This window comes from Dipodomys spectabilis, unplaced genomic scaffold (genome assembly GCF_019054845.1).
Source record: "Dipodomys spectabilis isolate Male_0828 unplaced genomic scaffold, ASM1905484v1 ptg000210l, whole genome shotgun sequence".
Lineage (NCBI taxonomy): Eukaryota > Metazoa > Chordata > Mammalia > Rodentia > Heteromyidae > Dipodomys > Dipodomys spectabilis.
This window is the reverse complement of record NW_024870887.1, coordinates 1,274,404-1,281,901: the sequence shown is the minus strand read 5'-3', so window position 1 is coordinate 1,281,901 and position 7,498 is coordinate 1,274,404.

Genomic DNA, 7,498 nt, shown 5'->3' with positions numbered 1-7,498 from the left:
CATGAGGGCAGAGAAGACCATTCATTTTATGGCAGCTGGGAAGGAAAGAGAAATGAAAGGGGAGTGGGGCCGCAATATCCCATTCAAGCAATGACCTAACTTCCAGTAGGCCTACTTCTTACAGGTTCTTTCACCTCTCAATACTCACACAGTCTAGTTGACCAAGCTTTTGACACATAGGCCTCTGTGGGGGTAGAGGGCACTTCATATTCAAAGTATGGGGGAAGGGAAAATGATATGTATGAAAATATTTATTGTGAAATGTTTAGAGACTTAAAAGAAAAATATGTGTTTATAACAATAAAAAGTTAGCATAGGAGATTCATAAGCGAACTAAGATGCTATTCAAAAGTTAGCATGGACTTTTGTAAGAATATGGAAAACATACTATAATGGGAAAATGTGGGTTTTTTGCCATTCCTGGGGCTTGAACTCAGGGCCTGGGCACTGTTCCTGACCTTTTTTGCTCAAGGCTAGCACTCTACCACTTGAGCCACAGCACCATTTCCAGCTTTTTCTGTTTATGTTGTACTGAGGAATCGAACCCAGGGCTAGGCAAGTACTCTACCAAAACCACATCTCCAGCCTGGAAAAAATGTTTAACAAAATATTAAGTGAAAGAAGATAAAAACAAAGTTATATCACCCCATAATTGCAGGCAAATAAATACATACCTATGTGTACAAGTCCTAGAAGTAAAAGGAAAGAAAGGCATTTGATCATTAGAAATTTCAATTTTTTCCTCTGTTAAATGAGGTTAATGATGTCATAAAGTGTTATTATAATGTGTGTGTGTGTGTGTGTGTGTGTGTGTGTGTGTGTGTGTGCCTGGCATACTCAGCAAATAATGGGGACAGTGATGAAGTGGCAGAAGAATGGATACTGGCCATCCATAGTATTTAGGGCTCAATAGGTTGGCTATTTGGAGTTTATCTGATATTCAGATGTTTCCATTTATGAAAATAAACAGAAATAATCATCTGTTGATTTCTAAGGTTAAATTTAACTTGTAAGCGGTCTATTATTTGTTTTGCCTGCTCTTCTACATGGTTAGACTGAATTGCATTTTTTGTTTTTGTTTTTGTTGGTACTGGGGTTTGAACTTCCTAGGCAGGTATTCTACCCCTTGAGCCAAGACTCCAGACCTTTTGCTTGAATTATTTTTCAATTAGGGTCTCACATTTTGCCTGTGATGGCCTTAGGCATGGTCTTCTTATCTACTGTTTACTGTTTAGGCATGTGCCCCCTCATCTAGTTTAAAATTAGTCGAGATAGGGTCACAGGATCTTCCTTGTCTGTGTATCCCTGAATTAAGCATTTCTAAACTATAGGTACTAGAAGAATGAAAGGTGTATTCATTGAACAAATTAAACACAAAAAGAAAACAAAATGGGAATAGTAAATATCACCAAGCAACCAAATCCAAGTTGGTACCTGAGCCCCATGGCAGAAAACCTTTTTTTTTTTTTTTTTTTTTTTGCTGGTCCTGGGACTTGAACTCTGGACTTGGGTGCTGTCCCTAAGCTCCTCTTGCTCAAAGCTTGCATTCTACCACTTGAGCTACAGTACCACTTCAGGCTTTCTTTGTGATTGTAGATAATGGTCTCACAGACTTTCTTGCTGGGCTGGCTTTGAATCCCAATCCTCAGATCTCAGTGTCCTTAGTAGCTAGGATTACAGGTGTGAGCCACCAGTGCCAAGCAGCAGAAAACTTTTGATTGGGCCAACCCAATCTAAGACTGGTGATGTCGCTGATACTACTTTGGAGTATAATTTCATAGCTCAAAATTTTAGATGTACATCTTATTTATTTATTTATTGCTAATACTGGGTTTTGAACTTAGGGCTGAAGTGCTATCTCTAGCTTTTTTTTTTTTTTTTGGTTGGTTGTGGGACTTGAACTCTGGGCTTGGGCACTGTCCCTGTGCTCTTCAGCTCAAGGTAAGCGCTGTACTGCTTGAGCCACAGCGCCACTTCTGGCTTTCTAGTGGTTTATTGGAGATAAGAGTCTCACAGACTTTCCTGCCCAGGCTGGCTTTGAACTGTGATCCTCAGATCTCAGCCTCATGAGTAGCTAGGATTACAGGCATGAGCCACCAGTGCCCGGCTTAGCTCTAGCTTTTTTTGTCAAGGCTGGCACTCTACTACTTGAGCTACAACTTCAGTTCTAGACTTTTGGTGGTTAATTGGAGGTAAGAGTCATGGACTTTCTTGCCTGGGCTAGCTTGGAATTGTTATCCTCAAATCTCAGCCTCCTGAGTAGATGGGATTACAGGTGTGAGTCAGTTCCTGGCTGTACCTTACTTTTTATTTATTTATTTATTTTGGGTCCGGTCGTGGGGCCTGAACTCTGGGCCTGGGTGCTGTCCCCTCAGCTCTTCAGCTCAAGGCTAGCACGCTACCACTTGAGCCACAGCGCCACTTCCGGCTTTTTTCTTTTTGCTTATGTGGTGCTGAGGAATCAAACCCAGGGCCTTAGGCATACAAGGCAAGCGCTCTACCACTGAGCCACCTTCCCAGCCCCGCACCTTACTTTTTATAAGGGAGTCAGGAGAGCAGTTTCAAGTAAATCACTTAGACAATCAAAATGGGGCCTTACACTTGCCTGTAGATTATCCTGCTATAATGTTCTATGGCCCCTGGCACCTGAGCAAGTACTATTCTGTCTCTCACTCTATCCACAGGGGTATCCTTCCTTCCTCTCCTTTCTTCTCCCCTCCCTCTGCTCCTTTCTTCTTCCTTCCTCTCCTTCTATCTCTGTCTCTCTCCTTCTTATCCTACCCTCACTCTCCTTTCTCTCCCTTCTCCTTTTTACTCTCTCGTCTCTTCCTTTTTTTTTTTTTCTGGTTGTGGGGTTTGAACTCTGGGCCTGGGTGCTGTCCCTCAGCTCTTAAGCTCAAGGCTAGTGCTACTGCTTGAGTCCCAGTGCCACTTCTGGTTTTCTAGTGGTTTATTGGAGATAGGAGTCTCATGGACTTTCTTACCCAGGCTGGCTTTGAAGCATGATCCTCAGATCTCAGCCTCCAGTGTAGCTAGGTTTATAGGCGTGAAACACCAGTGCCTGGCTTCTACCTTTCCTTTATTCTACTTCCCTTTACTCCCTTAACTCCCTGTTCCTTCCTTCTTTCCTTTTTTCCTTCCTTCCTTCCTTCCTTCCTTCCTTCCTTCTTTTCAATAGAGTCTCACTATATAGCCTATGCTGCCCTTAAACTTGCTATATATCTCAGGCTAGCCTTGAACTAATGATCCTCTTATCTCAGTTTGCTGATGCTGGGATGACAGGCATGCACCATATTCCCACCAAGAACAGTTATCTTTCTTAACATTCCTTGGTTCAAGACAATCCAAACAGGGAAGAAAAAAAAGATACTACTAGACATATTTTTTGTCTGGTCAGACTCACAAAATGACCAGATCCAGTGTATATTTTAAGTAAAACATTGTTACCACCAGATCATGGCTTGTTTCTTTGTGTAAAGGGAAAAAGAAAATTATAACTGGGCATGGGAAAATTCCTCACACAAAAGGCTAAAGCCTGATTTTTACCTCTCCTTCTTCATATCAAGATATTAAACGCTCACAAACAGAATTTTGCTTCTCAAGAGTTTTATGAACATTAAATGACATTTTACTTAAAAATTAGGGATACAGAACACTTGTTTAGCATGATTAAGGCCTTTGGTTCCATTTCAGCATTGCATGAACACACATACACACACTGTCCAGTGCAAAATGGTATATTATTATTAAGATTATTGCAAGGGAACTAGTACCACTATCTGCAGATGGTAACAATGAAACAAATAGCTGGGCATTTATGCCAGGCTGGAATCATGTCTGACTCCTGAATACAGACTGGAGTCCCTTTCACTGAACTATACCTGCTAGACTGGAAGCCCCTGGTGCTTCAGTCATGAACGAGCATGTCCTGTCCAAGGCCTCCAGGCTTTACCCAGATTGGTCTTTGATTCCACTTTACAGTGCTGGCTCAAGGCCAACTCTGGGCTAACTCCCCTCTTCATCTTGTCAGCTACTAACTTTCTGGGTGTTAACTTTCCAATACCATCACATTGCAAGACAACATCTTATTAGGTACAACATAAGTGGCCCAAAGATGGAATATTCCCTTCCTTTCATGCTAGGGTTGGAAATTTCCCTCCCCTTCTCCTTCCCCCTAAGTCATTCCTATTTCCATTTCTCTGCTTCTCTTCTGCCACAGACTCTAGAATAGGGTTTACAAAATCAAGATACTGAGGACTAAGTAGCCAAGACCAACTTTGTCATATTGATCATTCCCATGAATTAAGAACATGGAAGGCTCTTAATAACTGGTTATTAGTAAAAACAAATATCCAATTAGTGAACTGACAAATGTATGTTAGATGAAGGCTTAGACCTTTATCTTCCTAACTCTAAGCCCCTTACCATGACCTACTTTTCATCATGCATAAGGCCCAGAAGATGATTCAAATACTAGAGCAGATTCATCCTGGGTCCCCAACTTGGTTTTAGTTATTATGCACAGAAGATCATACCACATCTTTCCGTTTGAGAGGAAAAAAAAAAAAAACAGGAACAAATTTCACTTTTTACCTACTTCTTAGAAAGGATAGAATGTGGCAATATGTAAGTGTGTGTGTGTGTGTGTGTGTGTGTGTGTAATGGTATGTGAAGAGATTGTTCCCCCTACCCCCAACATATTAGGCTAGAAAGCACAGTGATTGACAACAGAGGAAGACTAGCTCTGATCAAAGACAAAAGGCCTAGGAAACACAATTTCAAGAAGAGGATCTTCCCATCACTCATTGTTCTTATCTTGAGATGCCCTGTGGCTCTAAGAGAGTAGAGCTAGATTTTCTAGTGTTCCATGGTGGAATAATGTTACACCGTGGGAGCTCATCTAATAGAAATCTCAGACAATATCAAACATTTAAATATGCATGCGTTTGGAAAATCAGAAGGAGACAAAGGATGAGAATAGGGCAGAAGAAATAATAACTGATATTTTTGTCTTTATTTGATAAAAGATAGAAATTTGCAGCAATGAGATTCACCAAACAGAATGAACACAAAAAAATCTACGTTGATGCACATCGCAGTAAAATTATTAAAATCCAAAGATAAAGAATAAATCTTGAGGGGCTGGGAAGGTGGCTCAGTGGTAGAGTGCTTGCCTTGCCTGCATAAGGCCCTAGGTTCAATTCCTCAGCACCACATAAGCAGAAAAAGTCGGAAGTGGTGCTGTGGCTCAAATGATAGAATGCTAGCCTTGACCTGAAGAGCTGAGGGACAGTGCCCAGGTCCAGAGTTCAAGCCCCATGACTGACAAAAAAAAAAAAGAGTATCCTTTAATGTATCAACTTACAGTACAGATCCATTGGCCACATACACTTTTTTTTTTTTTTGGTCGGTCATGGGGTTTGAACTCTGGGCCTGGGCACTGTCCCTCAGCTCTTCAGCTCAAGTAGTGCTCTACCACTTTGAGCCACTGCTCCACTTGCAGTTTTTGAGTAGTAATTGGAGATAAGAGTCTCATGAGGTCTTTCCTGCTTAGCCTGGCTTTGAACTGTGATCCTCAGATTTCAGTCTCCTGAGTAGCTAGAATTACAGGTGTGAGCCACTGGAGCCTGGCATTAAAGGATATTCTTTAAGTTTAAAAAAATATCAACTGGAAACTCTGGTCCTCAGGAAAGAATGAAGAACATCTCCTCCCGCCCCCCCCCCAAAAAAAAACCCCAAATATCTAGATATATTAAGGTTTTCTGTATCCCATATCCTCTTAATTTCTTAATAAATTATCTGTTTAAAACTAAAGTATTAGTTTTAATAGGTGGCTCAGTGGTAGAATGCTTGCCTTGCATGCATGAGGCCCTGGGTTCAATTCCTCAGCACCACACAAGCAGAAAAAGCTGGAAGTGGTGCTGTGGCTCAAGTGGTAGAGCACTAGCCTTGAGCTGAAGAGCTCAGGGACAGTGCCCAGGCCCAGAGTTCACACCCCATGACCGACAAAACAAACAAACATGAGTTCCAAGTTCTCTTAGGGTTCCTACTTATAACATTTATCTCATGGATAGTTGGAGTAACTGCCCTTTTCACTTAGTAGCTTGCTAACCACTGTAGGTTTATTTTGAGGGTAGAATAGTAGAAATGGATTAAAAGATGGAATCTGAAAAGTAATTAAAGATGGGGGAAATTGATAGAGAATGAAATATATATATATATATATATATATATGTATATACATATATATGGTTGGGGAGTAGCATTAATGTATGGAAGGAAAACAGGTTTAGGGTAACTTCTCATAGTATAATATTTCCAGAAATAGGGCTAATAATCTATCCTAGATTATGGCAGACCTGGGAGGGGGGGAAGAGAAATGTAACATGCACAGTCCATTCTCTAACTCTCCAAACATCTCTCTATTAATCTATAGAACTGACAAGAATGTCTCTATGTCTTAGATAAAACTTAACTTCTCCTGGCATTTCATCTCTAGTTGGTACTAGTGTTGAGGTAGTAGGACTTGAGACATACTAGAGAGGGAATTTCTGGTATGGTTTACCCAAGGCCTGCTCATGAAAAGAGGAAGTTCATAGACTATGAAGGGAGATGCATCATCAATGTGAATCACGAATACTTTAGACATGAAAGATCATGAGGGTACTGGGTGGAGAGGACTGACTGTTCCAGGTGCTGAAATTCTTAGTGAACATTGAGTGCCCTGGAATTTGGTAAAAGACGGGGATAAGGAGAGAGGAAGGGTGTTGAAAGCCTCCAGAGAAGAACTTTTGCCTGTGAGAGGAAAACAATGGTCTAGAAGCAAGAGAAGCAAGAACATTTCTTTAGTTATTTCTCAGGTCTGTGCTTTCCTCCTGCTTTCTCTTCTTTCTTTTATTTAGAGTTACTGTAGTTTGAATGCAGGGCTTTGCCCTATGAGGCAAGGTCTCTACCACTTGATTCATACCTCCAGCCTTTTTGCTTCTGTGTATGTTTTCAGATAGTGTCTTCTGCTTTTGCTCCAGTCCAGCCTCAGACAGCAATCTCCATCTCCTACGAAGCTGGGATTATAGGCATGTACCACTCTATCGATCTTCTGGTTTTTATCTTGTTTAATACAACTACTTTAGGTAGGCTTGCCCAGAAACCTGAGAATCCTTTCCTCCCTTATTAGTTATACCAAAATGCTTATTAGGCCAAATCTGGATGCTAAGGCTTATTCTTAAATATGGACTTGGAAAAAGAGTTCTGTAATTAATTGGTGAAGCCTGCAAGGAAAATGAGATCATGTGCTCAAGAAAGCTATCCCTAGCTGAGTTGGTCTGATTTGCGTGTGTGTGTTGAAACTGCAAGCTGACTAGTCCCTAGCTAGTCAGAGAGTTCCTAGACTGATACCAAGGAGTCAGGTGCCTCTGTATCACTGAAGCTCAGGACTTGTCTGTCAGGTCTTGGTCAAGTCCTAATCGAAGAGTTAGGAAAAACACCTGAGAGCTAGTAA